We start from the raw sequence: 21,530 nt of genomic DNA, 5'->3' as shown, positions 1-21,530 counted from the left end.
CAAGACGATGACTTGAAATAATGGTTAATTTCAACTCTCTCAAAATCTTCATGGGTACTTGCTAAGCTAGCTCTCAAAGTCTGTGGCAACCTGAAACTTTAACGTTTCACTTTAAAGTTTGCATGGCAAATGAGATGAAATTCATGGGACATCTAGGTCTTTTCCAAAGGGAATGCAGTGCAAAGCTTTGATTACTGAACATTGATTGGTTTGTGCTTTTAACTTCTTATTGCAGAGGAATTAAGGCCATTTGGGTCAATTGGAAAACATGCTCTGTGCTTAACTGATTCATGAATTTGCCATCTAAAGAATTCTGCTGTAAACGGTTCTCAACTGGCTACTAGGTTTTCATTGGAGACTAAGGTTTCTAGCAGTTTACCTTCTGTTAAGTGTACTTACGACTGAGTGAATTAAGCCAAGCTACTCTGTGCATAGGAAAGTAGGAGGTATGTAAGAAAGATATAAGGAATGGGAATATGTTTTTCATTGAGGGTACAAGAAAGTAATTTTGTGCTACATCAGACAGGTTGTTTGGAAAGAAATGGCTTGGGACAAAATCTGAAGGCAAAGGAAAGTTGAAGAAGGGTCATGAAGGCAAATATTTGGAAAGGAATTTTATGTGTGGTAAGGAAGGACTAAGGTCGCCATAGATGGATTTTAAAACTACACTGGGAGAAGATTAAAATTCTGCTTTTCTCTTTTGGAAAGACAAAGTTTTCTTGGATTGTTGAATCTGCTCTTGATAAGAAAATGGAAACAGAGTGTTTTGGTTTTTTTTCTTCTTTCCTCTTTGGTCTCCCAGGAAAACCAGAGCTTTAGGTTTCGTGATTATCAAGTCTTTGATTACTTCAAGTTAAAACTTCTCAATGGTAAAGGAGCTAGGTTTTGCTAACAAGTATATGATGCTACATATTTGCCTCTGGAATCCCTAATTGCCGTCTTGGTTAAATAAGTAATTTAAAGTTTAAGATTTGTAATGCTCTGTAATCCTATTTGGAATGCGGTCTCTCAGTTTCTAAGGTTTGAACAAACTTCCCCAAGATTTCCATTGTAAATGAAGTCTGAGCAATTAGGCCTTTTTATGTGGTATGCTAAGTTAGTTGGAGAAGCATTGCCAACTAATGGTAAACCTTAGGTTCTATTGCTTGGGTAAATGCTGTCACTGCTCACAGATACATGGAATTCCTAAAGTTTAATTTGTGCTTCTGTAAGGTCCTTCCTCGATATTCTGACTATCAAAGTGTTATGTGCCACAGAAATAACCGAATTCCCTTGTCAATTGCATCATAATGAATGAACTCTCATCAGGTCGTTAACAATGTCCATTTCTGAGATATTATGATTTATAATTGTTCTTATTCTCTCACAAGACATATTTCATCTTCTAGGAGACTCACACACAAGAAAAGGACTTCTAGGACAAACACAGGCGTTTGAAATCTTTCAGATTAATATTAAAATGGGTAAGAATTTTGAGAACTAAAAAAGCTGCATTCAAATGGAGCAAGAATTAGGAACATGGGACTAAATGAATTGAGGAAGATTATCGTTTAGTGTTTCTTGTTGGAAATATTGCTGGTTCTCTGATGTTTGCTCTTCCAGATTAAGGAAACGTTCTCTTCAGATATCTGTGATATACAGAGATGTCATCAAATATTCACTTGTAAACTGAGGGTTGAACTTCTCTCTCTACCTAAACCGTCTGAAATTCAAACACTCGCAGTGAGTATTCTTTCTTTCTTGGCCATTACAGTGATTTGCATAAGTGCAATAAGAATCTTCTCCTTGTAACAGGACACCATTGGAAATACTGCTAGTTTACTAAGGCTTCACTGGAAGGTCTTATTTGAGAGACATGCATAGACTCGGAAATGACCCTACAGCTTTAAGGAACTGAGGTTGACTTTATGAAATGTGGAGCCAATAAAGCCCCTTGGAAATGTTGGCTGGATACCTTGCTTAGAGTTTCCAGCAGCCTCACCAGGTGAGTAAAGAATGGCACTCCCTGGAAGGTGCAGGAAACTCAGGATATCTTGGCGACCTCGTGAAGAGGAATTCACCCAATTCCACAGGTATTGCAGGCCTGTCTGACAGGAAGTACTCGGCCTGGCTTCTGGCCTCGAGAGGTTCCAAAAGTTCAGTCTGGAGACTCTTTATAAAGGGTTCCCAGCAAAGCAAACTTTAAAAGATCCTTATGATCAATGACTATTCGTGCTGAGCTTATGTAAATACGTAGGCCAAATTTGACAAGACTGGACTTGTTTTACAAATGAATTAGTCTTGATTTGGCTATCTCTGGAAATGAGGGATTTAGAGAAAATAATGCACATTTATGGATGTTAAATCCAAGTTGTCTTCAAATGTTTGCCTAAACTAGACCACTTGTAAACTTGAGAGATCCTGTCACAATAGCACAGGTTATCCTGTGGGGATAGTAATTCGACCCCGTGGGTATATTATTGAAACAACTGGAAAATGGGATGTGTTTCCCCCAAAAACTGTAGGCAAGGACTTTTCTCATTGTAGACCTATCAATCGATAAAGACAATAGTGCTTTATTATTTACTTGAAGCTGGGTTAATTCACAAGTCTCTATGCAGGCCATGACCTCCCAAAACCTGAAATGACAGCTACCAGAAACCCACCCCATATAAACTGCAAAGACCTGGTCTATTCCAAACATGGGAAGTCTCATGCAACAGGTGACTTAACTCCAAAATAAAAGGGCCCCTACTGGGTCATGTTATGTACTCCCACTACAGTAAGCTAGAGGGGCATTCTTCATGGGCTCCTGTATGGAAATAAAACATGTTCCCTGTTTACAGGAAGTCAGTGAGCAAACTCATGTGCCTTCTTATTCCTGGGAACCTGTGCAAGACCTCAAACCTCTCTTATGATGGTTGTACCTTTCTTTTTCACTTTTCTTTCCCAGTTTATGCCAACAGTTCCTTCTTAAGATGGGTCGATGGGCCGTTCAAAGGATCACCACAGACATTTGAATTCCAAACTGGAAAGACCATTGTGATTCCTGTTGTCGGTTCCCACTCTCATCTGAGGAAGCTTCAAGCCTGCCATCTAACAACCTCACTGGCGGCACTGGTAGACACTGAGTTTGTAATTTGCTCTAACAAAATGCTGTATATACATTCCAGATTACCACAAAATATGCCAGGATTTCTAACTGATATGAACACTGAAATTGGTGATTTAAAGAATCCCTCTCTTTCCTTTAGTGATTGGCTAAACTCCTGGACTGGAGGATTTTTGTCAACTACCCAAGGACTTTTCTTGGGGCTTCTCTCTTGTTATTCTAATTATGTTTTGCTGCTTTCTCCCATGCCTCTCTGCCTGGTGCCAAGACTCCATCACTACAATCACATCAAGCCAAGAGATGAGCCTTGCTACTCAAGAAGGCACACCTTGGATTCAGCTGCCACCACCTTTTGTATCTCCTCTATATATTCCCCAACAGACCAATATTGGCCAAATAGGTAGGGACAACTCTATGCCCCTAGTCAGCAGAAAGAAGCTACAAAAGATGAAACCTTCCATCTTCATCAACCTTAAAGACGTAAGGGTCGACCTTGTTCAGGGGGGATATGATGAGGGAGCATGAGGCAGGCTGAGGGGTAAAGCCCAAGCTAGCCCCCCACCCCCACCCCAGGTGGGATCTGAGTGTTATTCCTTGGACACTCTTGACTACCCCAGATCAAAGAAAAGGGGCTTAAGCCCTTGCCATGGTAATGTGGGAAACTAAGGCAAATGAAACATTAAATTCCCTTACTGCTTATAGCCCATTGACAAGTCCCTGGAATGGGCAGAGTGACCTCCCTCTAACTGCTCAGCTGCCTCAATGATGACACTTTGCTAGGGGCAAAAGAGAGCCTTAGCTTAACATTATCCCAACCTCGAGGACCATGTAAGTCAACTTCTTTTATTGCAACTGACCCAAGATATATGCTGGCAATCATACTCCAAGCTGATGCCCTCCCCCCCCAATATACATCTTATGGATCTCTTGACTGAAGTTTTAGTAAATGGTAATAAATGGTGTGTCCCTAGCAACAGCTAGCCCCTCATGGTCCTGAAAACCTTGCTTCCAAAATTCTTTAGCGACTTCATCCCTGACTCCCTGCCAACCTGATGGTATATAATGATGAGTTCCCCGTTAGGACCTCAGTGAAGCTCTTCCTGCACATGGGTCCTGTCCCCATGATTTAATAAAACCACCCTTTGTGCACCAAAGATGTCTTTGAGAAATCTTTCTTGGTCATCGGCTCTGGACCACCCCCACCATCACCCCCAAACTTCATCAGGTCGACAGCAGAACTCCACCCACTGGCTGCTACAGATGCCTTCATTCTGAAGAGCAGTTACCGCATTTGCAGTATCCTTCAGGACCTTCTATGTGCAGGAATCAGCCCATTCAAGTTCTAGTGTACCAGAGCCACTTTCCAAATACCTGAGGGTAAGCCACAAGCCAGTATCTGCTATGAGTCATTACTGGCCTCAAAGGACAGGGGAAAAAAAGCCAATGCCAGAAACTTTCCATCTCTTTCTGAAGGAACAGTGCAGGAGGTTTCCCTTGGTCCTAGCCCACACATTGTTCATTCTCCTGAGGCAACCACCTTGCCAGGAGTTTGTGCTAGTCACTTTTTTTTTCCCTCTATCGCATTGTCTTCTGTTAAGAAAGAACTTTGTATCTTCTCTGTATCCTTCTCCATCCTGTTTCTCTTTCGCAACAACATTCTCCCTGTTGTCCATTCAGGGACAGTGTCTCAGAGCCATTTTTTCTACTTTTAACATGGGTGTCAGGCCATATTCTTGTCACTCCAGGCTACGTTGGGCCACAGGTCCCTCAAAAATTGCCTTTCAGTACTATGTTGACAAAGGTAAGCCCTGGGCATTTCAAAGTGCCCACCCAGCACTTGAATGCCCTTGTGTAGTCAGGGTCACTGATATTGGGATAGAGCTATCCTCCGTCTTGTGGGACAAAAGGACCATGGAGCTAGACATTTCGTTCTCAGCTTGATCGCATTCTCCGCTGAATTGAAAAACTTTGGCCCTGCGTGTAGCCATTCCAATTCCCTGGCTGTATTGATAAGGGTGTCTTGGGTCCCAAGCAAGGGCAATGAGGCTGTGCTCCACAGAGTGAGTGCCCAGCCCTTCCTAATGAACTCTGACTCTGGTCTGTGCTAACCAAGAGCAATCAGTTTCTGATATCCCAAAGGAAAGATTGCCTTCCTGTCAGTACTTGGTGTTTGGCTGGCTGATACAAGCAATGATGGTTAGCCAACTTGTTTCCCTTCCTGGCCATTAAAGATGCTTTCAGCCTGAAGAGCAGTTGCTTCACCCAGTGCAGTATTCTTGAGGACCTGCTTAGAACAGAAAGAGAACATTCAGGAACCACTGCACCACAGCCCAGGTCCAAACACGGGCATTAGCCTGAAGCACATACCTGCTACCTTTTGAATCACTGCTGCCTCTACCCTCTGACACGGTGGGAAAGGAGAAGAGTGAACACCAGAAGCTTTAGCTCTCTTTGTGAAGTAGGAATACAGATATCTTGCCTTTGGGCTCCCCCTGTAGACGATGGAGGTTTCCCTTTGCCCTAGCCCATATGTGTTTCTTATCTATGTGTTTGTTATTCCTGAGACCATCAGCTTGCCAGGGGATTGTACTAGTCATTTAACCCTCAGATTTATCCCCTTTTCATCTCTCAGAAGGAACATTGTCCCTCAGTGTATCTATTTCCATTCTCTTACTCTTTATTTAATGTTTATTTGTGCCTCATATGACTATGGAGGGCAGGCTGATGTTGGGGCTCCAGGCAACGGAGTCCAGAGGTTTCTGGAGATAAAGCCCCTGCCTTTTTCTTGTAATTTACTAAAATACTTGTAAATGGATGGCGGCTCTGCCAGTTTAACCCCTTGTTTTCTGTCCTTTCCTTCATCCTTGGGTAGCCCGGAGTGCTTGAGGAATGGCACACATATGGCTCCTGGAGGTGCTATTTGCAAACTAGGACTTGGTTTGCAGCCTGGGTGGGGCAGTGAGGCTGTCAACCACACAGTGAGCTCCCAGGGACTGGTGGTGAGTTTCCACTCTGCTTCTGTGCTAACCAAGAGTAATTCCTGTCTAACAACCCAAAGGAAAGACTGCCCTACTGTGAGAGAGCGTTTAGTGCTTGGCTTATGACGCTGAAGAGAACATAATCCATGCATACGAGGTATGTTCCAGGACATAGTGCAGAAAGTGGCCATTCAAAATTATTGGGCCACAGGAACCAAGTTTCCAAACACTTGAGCAGCAGCCTGGAGCATGGAGCCGCTACCCCTGAATCCCTGCTGTCTCTATCCCCTGATGGGAAGGGCAGGAAAAAGAGCCAAGGCCAGAAGTCTTCCCTGTCCTTTAGAAGGAAATATGCAGACCTCTTGCAGACTGGGCTGTCAGGAGGTTACCCATTAGAGGTTTAGTTTGTGTCTGGCCACAGGTGTTTCTTACTCCTTAGACAGTACCTTGCAAGGAAATTGTGCTGACACTTCATTGGAATCTTTGTCCCATTCTCATCTATAATCATGCACTTTGGCTTTTCGCCGTTCCACTTCAATACCTTCCCCCCCGCCCCCCTTTGTCAACGTAGTTCCTCCCTGGCTGTCATTCAGAGCCAGTGTCTCTGAGAGCTAGCCTTCCCTTTAAGTTGGGGGATCTGGCCAGATCCTTGTGTCTCGGGCATAGGTTGGGACACAGGACCCCTCGTTATTCACCTTTCAGAACTATGTGGACAATGGGAGGTACAGGCACTTGAGGGTGCCCAGCAGAGTGTCCATGTGTAGGCAATGCCAGGGTTTGGGAGGGAACTGGCTTCACTGCTGGTTGAGGAGAAACGATGTGAGACATTTCATTCCCAGATTTATCCTTATCTCCTCTGTCATGTAGAGCCTTTGCCTTCCATACAGCCCTTCCAATCCATATTCTGTTTTTATGACGACATGATGGGTCACAACCAGGAGGAATTGGTCTGTCAGCCACCCAGCCAACATCCATGATTTCTGATCAACTACCACTCTGGGTCTGTGCTATGTGAGAGCAATCACTTTTTCCCAGAGAATAATGATTCTGTGCATGAGTGCTTCTTGCTTGACTGGCCCTGGCAATCTCTGTGATGGGTAGCCAGCTTGCCTCCCTCCCCTGGCTGACTGAATTATCCTCTTTCTCTAAGGCAGATGGATCAGGCATGCACAGTAGACCGCAAGACTATTCAGCCCTAAAAAGCCCTGTCAGGGAATGCTGTCCCGTGATTTGGTCACAAAATCTAGAGCACAACAGGAGCCCGGGCCTGCAACCACTGAATCACTGAATCAGGGCACTTTCTATGCCCTGAGAGGTAGTTCATACAAAGGATCCCAGGTCAGAAGCATTCCTTCTCTTACTGCAAGTAAAGTGCAGGCCTCATGCCAATTGGGCACCTGGGTGTAGGCGATGGATGGTTCCCTTTGCCCCAGCCCACAAGTGTTTCCTACTATAGTTATCTTCTCGGGAGACTGTGCTAGGCACTTCCTTCTCAGCTTCATCCCATTCTCTTCATCTTGTAAGGATGCACTTTGGCCCTCTGCGTATTTATTTCCATCCTTTTGCACTTTTTTTTTTGAAGCAGGATCTTGCTAGAGTCCACTCAGAGTCCATGTCTCAGAGCAATATCCTCCACTTTAAACTGTGGGCTCTGGCTGAGTCCTGGGAGCTCTGAATAGACTGGCAATGGGACCTTTTGTAATTTCCCATTAGAACTCTGTGCACAATGAGAGGCCTGGGGCATATCAAGCTGTGCATGAATAGATGCATGTAGGCGGTCCCAGAGGTTTAGGGAGGGACTGGCCTTACACATGCAGCTAGAGAAAAGGTAGAGAGAGATGCCCAGCAGTGTTATCCCATTCCCATCTGTCATGTAGAGCCTTGGCTTCCCTTATAGCCATTCCCACCAATTTGCTATTTTCGAAATCTTGGGTCACATTCAGGGATGATTGGGCTTTCACTCACGTCACACAGGCAGAGCCCAAAGATTATTGCTCAACTTCTCTGGTCCTGTGCTCTGCGAGAGCAAAGAGTACCTTTATATCAGAGGAGGGATGGCCCTCTTGTCCCTGAGTGCTTGTTACTTGGCCAGCTGTGGTAAGTGCAGCAAAGTGCAGAGGTGCCTTCATTTTGAGTCACAGATGGCTGCCATATGCACATTAGGCCTTGGGACCTGGCCAGCACAAAAAGGGCCCTTTCAAGAACTACTGCATCAGGTCGACATTGCAAACACTTGATCACCAGCTGGGAGCAGGAAGCCCTTACCTCTGAATCAATGCTGCATCTATTTCCTGATGGGAAGGAAGGAAAAACCACCCAAACCACTTTTCCCTCTGTTTCTGAAGGAAGAATCCACAGCTCTGGCATAATTTAACTCTCAGGTGTAGCCTTTGAGGTTTCCTTTGACACCAGCCCCCAAGTATTTCTTACACCCCAGATAGCCAGCCTGCCAAGAGATAGCAGTAGGCAGTTAATTCGGTTAAGGAAGAACTTTAGTCCTCCAGGTGCCTATTTGCATTTTATTGCTCTTGGTTCAACAAACTGGTGCTACCTGGGAGCCATTAGGAGGAAGAGTGTCAGAAGAACGTCCTCTGTTTAGAAAATGCTAGGATCCATAAGTCTGTGTCAGGTACACAGCCCAGGTGCAAACATTGGTGTGGAGTGCCCAGTCAGTTCCTGAGCCAATGGACAGCTCTCAGTGTAGTGTCAGGTATCCCAGAGGACAGCAGGCCCCTCTGTCGCTGGGGGCTTGGTGCTTAGCTGGAGTAACTGCGGGGATGGGTAGCCCGCTGGCCTCCCTTCCCTGGCTGAGAGAGGTGCCTTCATCCTGCAGAGGAGATGATTCATGCATGCACACCAGGCTCCACGTCCTGGTCAGGGCACAAAGGGACTTTGAAAGGAATACTGCACCAGGCTCGGTTCTAACCATTTGACCATGAGCCACAGCCGACTCCCTGCTGCCCGTCTCCTAGTGGGAAAGGGCAAAGAACACATGCAAAGCCTTTACCTTTGGTAAGGTATGAAGAATGCAGACCCCTTGCTGACAGGGCTCCCAGGTGTAGCCTGTGGTGGGCTCCCTTCACCAAAGTCCACAGGTGTTGCTGCTTCCTGAGACAGCCAACTTGCTAGAACATGGCACTTGTCACTTTATTCTCCACATCATCCCATTGTCATCCCTAATGAAGAACTCTGGCCTTCTGTGGATCCATTTTCACCCTTTTGCTCTATTTCCAAACTAGGCCCTCTCTGGGATCCATTGCATGTAGTCTCTTGGCAGAATATCCTTGGCATTCCACTGGGGATCCTAGTCGGGTGCTTGTGACTGTGCAAGAGGTTTGGCTACAGGGCCCCTGGTAGGTTAGTGTCAAAACCACGCAGGCATTCAGAGGTCTAGGGCGCTGGAAGGGTCCAGAAGAGAAGGTTGGCACTTCGGCTGAGCCAGAGGGCTGGGAAGTGAGCTGGCCTCCTTTCTTGGCTGAGGGGGAAAGAAGTTGCATAGCCCCTTTCCAGGTTGATCCTGTTGCCTTTGGAGATATTGACCTTTGGCTCTTTGTAAGGCCATTCCCTTTCCTTGGCTCTATGTCTATGTCCCTGGTTAGACTTAGGAGCCATGGGGCTGTCACTCAGCTGGTGCCCAGGGATAGATTTTCGCACAAGCCTGTGCATATGGCAGATGGGTACCAAGCAAGGCAGCCAAACCACTGCTAATGGCAGCACTTGCGCTTACCCAGACTTGGATTTACCTTTCAGCTGGGGCAGAGGGGTCATCAGGATCACAGGCATCAGTGCTGCATGCAGGGCACGTCCACAAGGAAGTTTGTGGGTCAGGGGCTAAGGTGTGAACAGCCCTGTCCATGAGGCAGTGCCATAGCTGCCTAAGCAGCCCAGCAAAGCCACCGTGTGCTCATGGGGTGGCAAACATGGCATTGTTCTGTGCAGCTCTGTCCTCCTTCAGCATGCTCAACAGTAGCAATGGCAACATTTCTGGCTGGCAGGACAAGGTTTACAAGAGCCCCAAGGATAGTGGCAGAAGGCAAGGACTGGCTGATAGGGTGGAACCCAGGAGGGCAGCCTCCTTACTAGTTCACTTCTCCCATCCCACTTTTGCAGGATTAGTGTGCCCTCACAGGAAAGGGATATGCATGATGTGATGCATTGAACAAAGCCAGCAATAACCTACAATGAGGATGAACTGAGTCAAGATGCTGGCCAGTGTGCAATATGCCTGGAAGAAATGCAGAGGGAGATACTAGAGCAGGGTTGCCTTGCCTGTTCACATATCTTTATGGCTGCATTGGTTTAAAATAAATAGATCTTGCCCTGAGTGTCATTCAGACAGTGTAACAACTTCCCATTTTACAGTTATTCTTGTCTTTTCAAGGCACTTGAAAGTCTGTGAGGCTCTGAGGTTGTGTCCCTGTGGCCAAACACAAACACAAAAAGACAGGCCTCCTTCCTTGGCCAGAAATCCGAGTATTGAGAGACTCATGTAGAGGGAAACCATCATACAGGGAAGACTATCCTGCTGAAGAGCCAGGGGTCTTCTGGCCAAACACATGCCACGGTCCCAGAGAATGGACCAGAATTCCCAGTAGAGGGCCCCGCGTATGACTCTAAGCCACTCACCTGGAATGGAGCCCAGGGAGGGCTCAGAGTGAAACTAGAGCAAAGGGGTGAAAAATGGATAGAGGGAGGGCCAGAGTTGTACATCAGGGATAAGAATGACTAGTAGCATCTTCGTGAGCTCATTGACTGATGACTCAGGAATGAGAAACACCTGTGGGCTTTGGCAACCGGTGCCATGTGTAAGTTCCAGCTGAGAGCCCTGTCTGCAAGAAGCCTGCCCAGATCTTCCTTAAGCATCATAGGGAAAGACGTAGCTCTGGGTGTGTGTTCTGCCCTTGCCATCAGTCCATAAGGGCAGCAGTGATACAGCGGTAGCAGGGATGTGCTCCTGGCTGATGGGCAAGCATTTGGAAGTGGGACTTGGTGCAGGATTCCATCCAAAGGTACTTTCTGGGCTGACCAGATCCAGGAGTTCCTGCCCACATGAAAACCTGCTGTTCTTCCAAACGAAGGGGTCTCCATTAGTGAGGGGAGGGAGGCCAATTGGCTACCCATGCTCGTGCATACCCTAGCCAGCTAAGCAACACCATGTGCACCGCGATGGGAGGGGCAGGTTTCCTCTGGGATATGAGACCCAGAGAACCTTCGATTTCCTCAGGAACTGACAGGGAAACTGGCACCATTTATACAGCCACTGCCATGTAAGTGACAGCCCTATGCTCCTGGAATGTGAATGGAGACCTAGCTAGAAAAGCAGCAGTGGTTGGGGCGCCTGGGTGGCTCAGTCGGTTAAGCGGCCGACTTCGGCCCAGGTCACAATCTTGAGGTCTGTGAGTTCGAGCCCCGCGTCGGGCTCTGTGCCGACAGCTCAGAGCCTGGAGCCTGTTTCAGATTCTGTGTCTCCCTCTCTCTGACCCTCCCCCGTTCATGCTTTGTCTCTCTCTGTCTCAAAAATAAATAAACGCTAAAAAAAAAAAAAATTAAAAAAAAAAAAAAAAAAAAGAAAAGCAGCAGTGGCATGGGAATGAGTAAGAGCAGTTCCCAAGTTGGCATCTCCAAAGAGAATGGCACCCATCTAGGAAAGAGAGATCTTTCTGAATGAAATCTCAAACCAGACAGGAGGCTGGCTCCCTTCCTCAAACCTCTGGCTGGCCTACACAGAAGCATTCTCCACTGGGCTCCTGCAGATACCCTCAGCCTGGTGATGCCCACAAATTCTGAAACCCAATTCCTACAGCCCCTGTGGCCAAACCTCCTGCCCACTCACTAGCATTGTACCAGACTCCTCACTTCATAAGAAAGGATAGGACTCTGAGACACTGGCTCTGACAAGATTCCAGGGAGAACCTTGTTGCCAATGAAGAGCAGTTATTTACTCTTGCTATAATACCCTGCTAAGAAACCAGAGCTATGGGACAGAAGGTCAGCTGACCTCTGGGACATCAGACTCTCAGAGGCCTCTTTTGACTCTGGAAATGACTGGAAACTCACCTCCAGTCCTTGGGATTTGGTTGTGGACATGGCAGCCCCATGGTCTTGGTGGGTGACTGTGACCAAGGGGATAGGAGCACCAATGGGATAGGAAGTTGAGACCACGTTCTGCATTCCACTGGGCATGGGGCAATTTGAAGAGGGAGATATCTCTATCATCCCTTCATCTTCTCCCACACAGCAGGCAGGATCCTCCCCTAGCCACTGGCTTCAACTACCCTCAAGCATTCTCCCTGGGTATCTTTACACATCCTAGGTGTGGGGTTGGCCAGAAATTCTAAAACGATCTTGAGGAGGACCCAGGGTAAAACCTATGTCACCATCCAAAGGACAAAGCCAAACAGGCAAGCTGAAAGAAAAGGATTGTACTCTAAGTCACTGGCTCTGCATAAAGTCTACACAGAAACTCTTTGGACAAAAAAGGCTAAGTGGTGGAGATGGAGACTTAGACTCTTGGAGTTCTTCATTACTCTTGAGATTTGGAGAATGTTGAGAATGAGGTACCCAGCACAGTCTCCTAGAAAGCTGCTCGTATCTGGAAATAGAAACGCCCGTGGGCTTATGCAAAAGGAGCCCTCTGAAACGGCACACCTGAAAGCCCTGTCAGCAACAAACACCCATTCATTCTTTTGGAGCCAGAGGCGTCTGGCTACATCTGTCCCTCCAACTTTTGGTAGCAGTTGATGGAGCCAACGGTATTTGAGGTGTCACTATTGGGTTCAACTGGCTCTTGCTCAGGAGTCTGGAACAAGGACTTTGTTCCCTATTCGTGGACAAGGATCCTCCTCCACTGACCATGGACTGGTCCATACTGCCCACGTGCCAACTGTGTGCTTCCCTGAACGAAGGCCACTCAATCATCCAGCTCAGGGAGGAGAGATAGCTCCCCTTCACCTCCCATACCACAGCAAGCCAAGCAACAAGCACTCAGGGACTAAAGGCCATCTTTCCTTTGCTAGATCAGAGCCTGAGAGCTCTCCCTGAGCACAGGAGTTTGATGCCTACCCAGGGGGTGCCAGCTGAGTGAGTGATGGCTCCATGGCTCTTAAGGGGGAAAAACGTCAGAAAGAAAGCAAGGGGAAGGAAGTGGGCCCAAGGAGGAGGGGGGCACAAAATTCGACATTTCCAGTGGCAATTGGGACCTACTTGGAAAGAAGGTGTCTTCCTTCACTGGCCCTTGGCCAAAAGGAGGCCAGCTCCCTGCCCAAATCTCTGGCCCAGGCTTCACACAAACATCGCTCTTTTGGGCAACGAGAAATCCCTGGGCCTATCGAGAGCCACATACTTCTGAAACCCAATGAAGTAATGAAGAAAGATCCCTGTGGGAAAATCTCACCCACATTCACAAGGACTGGGTCAGACTCCCCGGTGGAAGGCAGAGGATAGGACTGTGAGACACTGACTCTGTAGGGATTGTGGGAAGAACCCTGTTTCTAAAAATGAGCAAAGATGTGTGATCATGGTAAGGAGGGCCAGAGCTCTCCAGAGATAGGAAGGGGATTTATATGGAGCAAGAGGTGCCCAGCACCTGCTCCTGGCAAACTGGCTATGGGAACAAGAAGAAACACCTGAGCATCTAGGCAAACCAGGCCTCTAGAGTCTGCATCTGGGAGCCCTGTGGGAACAGGCCTGCCTTCTTTCTTCAGGAGGATTTAGATAGCCCTGGGACTTTGTCTGCTTTTCTTGGTTTCCCAGCACTGAACGGAGTGAGCAGTGACAGTGCTGTAGCCATGAGGTGCCCCCAGCTATGGTTGCAAAGTGTGGAAAGGGGCACTGGGGCCATCTTCCGATAAAAGGCTCTTTCTGGGCTGACGAGCTTCTGGCGCCTCCTGCACGTGTGAACAGTTTGCTACTCAGAAGGAAGGCCCATCCATCAGGCAGAGCAATGAGGCAAACTGGCTCCCCTCCCCCCAGCCCCTGCTACAAAGAGCCAACCACCAAGCACAGGGATTGGAGGGCTATTCTCTCTCAGATAGCCCATGCTCATGGCTGTCCCTGAGCCAAGGACTGAGTGGGCATCCAAAGCCCATCCTTTGGTGCCCAGTGCATGAGTGCCAGCCTCAGGGCTACTAACGTTGATCAAAGACTGAGTCAAAACAACAGGAAGCAAAAGGGACTGGCTGAAGCCAGGACCAAAGGGAATGTGTCGATATGTCCACCCAGTGGGAATGTGATCAATGTGAAAAGGACAGGTTAAACTTCATTTCTCCTAGGTCCAGCAGGAGGCCAGCTCCCCACTCATACAGCTGGCCCAGCCTCCACCCAAAGAGTTCTCAGCTGGACCCCTTCAAATGGCCTAGGGCTCTGCATGTCCATGGAGTCCTGAAACCAAAATGCCAGGGCCCCTTTGGCTCAACCTGTCCCACAGACACAAGGGTTGGTCCACAGTGGGCGTTTGCAAGCCTGAGCTATTATTCTGACAGACAGAATTGTATGGACCCCAAGATGAACCTTGATGGAGAATAAAGCACTCTCATGAAACTTGATACTCCTAAGGTCAGAGATCTTCATTCAGGATGAGAATTGCATGATGCTGAGAAAACACTGAACAACACAATAAAGGAGCAAGCAGGTGTGGTCAGGAGTCAGAGAAATCTTTTGTGGGCTTCGGCTACAGGTCAACTCCAAAGGATGCCCCTTGGAGCCCTGTGAGCAAGAGACCCTCATTCTCCCATAACAAATAGAGGGAATTTGGGAGAGCAGTGACCCTGAGGTATGAAGAAGGTGTTTCCATGAGATGATCAAGAGGTGGGAACGAGACCTTAGTGCACTATGTTTTCAAAAGGCGTTTTGTGTGCTGATCAGGTCATGCGGCAAAGTGCGCATGCACAGACTGCCTGTTCTTCCAAGTGAGGGTATCTCCATCTATGAGGGGTGAGAGTCAATGTGGCTACCCATTCCCATGATGACTGTAGCCTGCTAGGCACTGAGGGCTCAGGGACAGGAGTGCTAGCTCTCCTCTCAGCTATCAGAATCTTAGAGGTCTGCATTGGCACAGGACCTGCCTGGAAACTCACCTCCAATCCATGGACATTGGTTGTGTACGGGACATCCCCAAGGTGTTGGTGTGTGAATTGAGACTAGTTAGAGAAGCAGCAATGGGTTAGTTATGACTCCCAGGCCAGTCAAAGCTCTGAATTCAAATGGGTATGGGTCAAATCGAGGAAGGACATAATCTATCTTCCGTACCCTCTTCCCACACACGAGGCAGGAACATCCCCTAACCCATGGCTGAGCCTACCCACAAGTATTCAGCCTCAGCACCTTCACACACCCTAGGTTTGGTGATGGTCACATCATTCTGAAACCAAATTGAGAATGCCCCATTGCAATACCTATCTCACCATCCCAGGGATACTACCAGACTCACAAGCTGAAAGAAGGGAATGGTACTCTAAGGCAATGTCTCTGAATACATTCCATTCAGAACCTTATGCAAAAACAGGGTAATGAGTGGACATGGAGACACAGACGGCCAGAGTTCTTCCTCACACATGAGATGTGGAGACGTTTGAGAATAAGTATTCAGCACAGTCTCCTATCAAGCTGGTTGTATCCAGAATAAGAAATGCCTGTGGGCTGAGGCAAAGGGAACCCTCTGCAGGAATTCAGCTGGGAGGCCTGCATTCTGATTTTAGGAGACAGAGATTTCTGGCAATATCTCTCCCTCCCACACGTTCTATCTGTTGATGTCGACCCCAGGTTTGAGCTCTAGGTATTTGGTTCTGCTAGTTCTTACAAGTTTGGAACAAGGAAATCATTCCCTGTTCCTGGAAAAGGCTTCCCCTGTGCTGACCCTCTCCTTGTCCCGACTGCTCATGTGCAAACTGCCTCTCAGAATGAAGGCAACACAGTCATTCAGGACAGTGAGACAGGCTGGCTCCCCTTCCCCTTCCATACTACAGCAGGCCAATCACCAATCTTCCAGGGAATAAAGGCCAGCTTTCCTTTGTTAGCTCAGAGCCTGAGAGCTCTCACTGAGCACAGGAGCAGAATGAGAGTTTGATCCCTATCCAGGTGAGCTACCTGAGTTTCTGATAGCTCCCTGGCTCCTAAGGGAGAAAAACCTGTCAGAAATACGGCAAGGTGAAGGAAATGGGCATGAGGAGGGCCAAAGCTTGAGTTTCCAGTGGGAATTGGGTTCCACTTGTAAAGAAGGTGTCTTACTTCGTGTGCCCTCGGCCCAGGAGAAGGCCACTTCTGTGTCTGAGTCTCTCGCCCAACCGACACACATTCTCTGCTGGGACCCTTCCATTGGCCTGGGTCTCTGAATGACCACATACTTCTGGAACCCAATGAATTGATGAAGATGGAGCCCTGTGGCCAAAATCTCTCCCCTGGTCTCAAGGACTGGGTCAGAGTCCCAGGTGGAAGGCAGAGGATAGGACCGTGAGACACTGACTCTGAACCGATTGTGGGAAGAACCTTGTTTCTACAAGAGAGCAAGGATGTGTAAAGGTGGATAAGGAAGGTCAGAACTCTTTAGGGATGGAAAGGGGAATTATGTGCAGAAGGACGGGTCAGGCAGGAGCTCCTGGCAACCTGGCTATGGGAAGAAGAAACACCAGAATCCTTAGGCAACAGCGCCATCTAGCGTCCGCATCTGGGAGCCCTGTCAGCAACAGGCCTGCCTTCTTCAGAAGGACCTAGAGGGCCCTGGACTTTGCTTTTCTTGCTTTCCCCATCGTTGAATGGAGTGACCAATGACAGTGCCATAGCTGCCAGGTGCCCCCAGGTTTTTCTCCACAGTGTGGAAAGGGGCATCGGGCCCCTCTTCCTGTAAAGGGCTCTTTCTGTGCTGACCAGCTTCTGGAGCCTCCTGCTTCTGTGTGATCTCTCTGCTTTTCAGAAGGAAGGCCAGGTCCCTCCATCAGGCAAAGCAATGAGGCAAGTTGCCTCCCCTTCCTGCACCCCTTGCTACAAACAATCACCAAGCTCAGGGATTGGAGGGCTCTTCTCCTTTGGGATAGCCGATGCTCATGGCTGTCACTGAGTACAGGACCAAGTGGGACCTGACGCCCACCTGTTGGTGCCCTTTGAGTGAGTGCCAGCTCCAGGGCTCCAAAGGTTGAACACAGACTGAGTCAGAATGACAGGAAAGGAAAGGGAATGTCTCCAGCCTGGGCCAATGTACGTTCAATATTTCCATCCAATGGGAATGTGATCAATGTGGAAGGGTCATGTTAAACTTCATTTTCCCTAGGCATGGAGACCAACTTCCTCCTGATACATCTGGCCCAGCCTGCACACAAACAGTTCTCAGCTTGACCCCTTTGAATGGCCTAGGTGTCTAGATGTCCATGGAGTCCTGAAATCAAAAAGCCATGGCCCATTTGGCTCAACCTGTCCCACAAGTCACAAGGGCTGGTCCATAGAGGACAGTTGCAAGCTGGAGCTATGACTCTGAGTGACTGAATTTGTGGGGACCACAGGAGGAACTGTGGTGGAAGAGAAAGCAATGTCATGAAATTAGATACACCAAGGGCCAGAGTTCTTCATTAAGGATGAGATTTGGGTAATGTTGAGAACAATTGGACCAGCACAGTATATTAGCACACTGGCTTGCTCAGACCTCAGAGGAACCCTTTGTTGGCTTGGCCAAAGGAGTACCTCAAAGGATGCCTCTTGGAGCCCTGTGAGCAAGAGACCCATATTATCCCTTAAGAAACAGAGGGAAGCTTTGGCTTCTGTTGTCCTTCTGCACATCATGTCAGGAGATGGGACAACAATTATTCGGAGTCATGAAGAATATGCTTCTTTGTGATGATCAATAGGTTTGAACGAGGCTAGGGTACACCATTTATTCAAAAGACTCTGTGTGTTGATGAGTTCACGAAGCATGCTGCACATTCACAGTCTGTCTTTTCTTCCAAATGAAGCTATGTCAATTAGGGTCTGTGTTCATGTGGCTACCCTTTCCCACGATACTGTGGTCTGCTATGCACTGAGGGCTCAGAGACAGGCATGCTAGCTGTCCTCTCAGGTATCTGACTCTGAGAGCTCTGTAATTGACTCCGGAAAGGCCTGGAACCCCACCTCCAAACCTTGGACCTTGGTTGGTATGGAAGAGCCCCTTGGTTTTGGTGTGTAAACTGAGAACAAGTTAGAAAAACAGCATTGGGATCAGAATCACTATGAAGTGACTCATGGTCCTGCATTTCAAATGGACATTGGTTCAAATCTAGGAAATATCTCTGTCTTCCCTTTCACTTGTCCCACATGGGAGGAGGGATCTTCCCCTAACCAGTGGCTTGGTCTACCCACATGCATTCTCCCTGGGCACCTTCAAATACCCTAGGGTTTTGGTTGGTCACACCTTTCCGACAGCTAATTGAGAGGGGCCCAAGAAACACCTATATTACCGAAACATGGCCACCGGCAGAAACCAACTGGAAGAAAGACAGTATGTCTCTCAGAAACTGGGTTTAAACAGAACCTGATTTTTTTTTAACTAAAAAAGGAGAGCCACGTTGTGTAAATGGAGACACAGAGTGCCAGTGTTCTTCATCACAGCTGACACATGGAGAATGTTGAGGTTGAAACAACCATCACATTCTCCTATCAAGCTGGTTGTGTCAGGAAAAAGAAAAGCCTGTGGGCTTAGACAAAGGGCTTACACAAAGCTCTCCAAAGGACTGCACACAGGAGTGAGCCTTCTCATCAAGAAGCCTGAAGTCTTTCTTCAGGAGTCAGAGATTTCTGGCTTTGTCCCTTCCAGTATTTCCATCAGTTGTCAGAGGCAGCAGTGTTTGAACTGTAGCTGTTGCATTCTGCCAGCTCTTGCTCAGGAGTCTGGAACAAGGACTTCACTCCCTGTTCTTGGCACGGGCTCTTCCCGCTGGAGTGTTGACCCACTCTTGGTTCCTACTGCCCACGTACAAACTTTCTGCTTCTCAGAATGAAGGCAACTTAAGCAGGTGAGTGAAGCAAGGCTGCCCCCCTTCATCTTCTATACCAGAGTATGCCAAGCACCACCCACTCAGAGGCCACCGTTCATTTGGGATAGCCAAGCCTGAAAGCTCTCATGGGGCACAGGGTCAGAATGGGAGTCTGAGTACCAGCTGAGTGCCAGGGTGCCAGCTGAGTGAGTGACAGTTCTGTGGCCCTGATGTGTGAACAAAAATTTATCTTGAAACACAGCCATGGGAAGAGAATGACTAGGAAGTGGACCAAAGCTCGACATTTCAAATGGGAAATGGATCAATGTGGAAAGGAGATGTATCACTTCATTTCTTCTCCATCCATAAAGGAAGCCCGGTCTTTCCTGCAACCTCTGGCTCAGCATACATACAAACATTCTCTGCTGGGTATCTTCCAATGACCCAGGCCTCTGGATGTCCATATGCTTCTGAAACCAGATGAAGGGGTGGTCCTGTCTCAAAATCCACTGTACACTCACAAGGACTTCACCACCCTCTCCACTTGAAAGCAGAGGCTGTTCCTCTGAGAGACTCACTTAGAATGAACCTCAGGGAGAAACTCATTGGACAGCAGAGCAAAGGGGTTCAAATGATAGTCGGTGTGCTACAGTTCTTCATTAGAGATGGGAGATGGGAGAGATGGGAGACTGTTGTGAATGAAGTGGCTAGCACAATCTTTTAGCAAGTTGACTGTCTCGGGAATTAGAAACAGCCCTGGGCTATGGTAAAGGGACTTCTCTGCAGGCCACACCAAAAGCACTGGCATTATGAGGTTTTGATTATTCCTTCAAATACATAGGGAATGCCCTGGCTTTGATGTCTTCTGCCATCCCATTGGCACATAGGGGCAGCAGAGATGTAGCAGGGTATATGTGGAGAATTGGGGTGTTGTGTTTGTTAGGTGTGTGGTGTACGGACAGCGCGTGTTATGTGATTTATCAGCAGTATGTCTCTGGTGTATGTGTAGTGTGTGCACTTCTGTGCATGGTATATGCAAAGTGTGTGTTTTTGTGTGTGTATGTGTGTGCATGTGTGTGGAATACGTGTGCTGTATAGGTACCGTGATGTGTGTGTCATGTTTGGACTGTGTGATGGATATTTTGTGTATGGGATGTAGTGGGTTGGGTATATTACATGTAAATTGTGAGTGGTGTTTATATATGGGGTGGGTGTCCAGTGCGATTTTTAAGCAGTATAGAAAAGTGTTGTACATAGATTTGAATGTGTGTTCTTGCGGTACGTTGTCATATGTCTTGTCTGTGTGTGATATGTTTGGTGTTTATGTTTCCTAGGCACTGTGGGAGGTTGAAGTGTGGTGTTTGTGGTGTGTGAGAGGTAGGTGTGTGGAGTGTGTTTGGTATGTAGACCTTGGCGAGTGTTGGCTAAACGTTGGTTATAGGGGGATGTATGTGAGACAAGATGATAGTTTGGTGTGTTAGTTGAGAGGTAGGTTCTCAACATTCTTGTTTCACAGGGTGGAGGATATGGCACTTTCCTTAGAATTCCTCGCATAGGTTTTCAAACACTTCTAACACAGTGAAACGAGATGTTAACTGAAAGACGTTTTCTCCATGGTTTTCTTTCAAGGAGTTGAGTGTACGGTACTGTCGGCATACAATTAGGCCTAGATTTTCAAACACTTCTCATTTGGGGAAAGGAGATGCCTTTGTGTCCAGTGTGTTTTCACCGAGTTGAGTATATGCAACTTTCCTTATTCTTCCCCGCATAGGTAGGTGTTCAAACACTTCTCACTCAAAGAAACAAGATGTTATTTTAAAAATGGTCACTCCACCCTATTCTTTCACAGTGTTCAATATGGCACAAGTCTAAGCACTTGGCTTAGAGATTGCCACTTACATTTCAAACACTTCTAAGGTCATCAAACAAAATGTTAGTTGAAAGGTCGTTTCTCCATGGCATTTTGTCACAGAGTTAGGTATATGGCACTTTCCTCATAGTTACCCGCATAGGTTTTCTGACACTTGTTACATAGTGAAACAAGAAAGTAGTGGAAAGATGTTTCCTCCACGATGTTATTTCTCATGGTGAGTCTATGCCAGTCCCCCATATTTTCTGCATAGGTTGGAAAGTCTTCTTACTGAAACAAGAAGTTATTTGAAACACGCTTTTCTCCACAGGATCATTTCACAGAACTGAGTATATGGCACTTTTCTTATAATGCCTCGCACAGGTTTTCGAACACGTCTAACAAAGGGAAACAAGAAGTTGGTTGAAAGACAGTTTCCCCACAGTGGTTTTTCACAGAGTTGAGTATACACCCCTTTCCTTATTGGTTCCTGTAAAGGTTTTGGGAAACTTCTAACCCTGAAACAAGATGTTAGTTGACACACGGTTTTATTTCAGAGTTGAGCATATAGCACTCTTATTATACATTTAGGCCTAGAACTTCAAACACTTCTGACTTAGTGAAAGAAGATGTTTGGTGAAAGAGGCTTTCCCGAACGGGTTGTTTCAGAGTTGAGT

Source organism: Neofelis nebulosa, chromosome 4, assembly GCF_028018385.1.
Source record: "Neofelis nebulosa isolate mNeoNeb1 chromosome 4, mNeoNeb1.pri, whole genome shotgun sequence".
Lineage (NCBI taxonomy): Eukaryota > Metazoa > Chordata > Mammalia > Carnivora > Felidae > Neofelis > Neofelis nebulosa.
Note: the sequence above shows the minus strand (reverse complement) of the source record.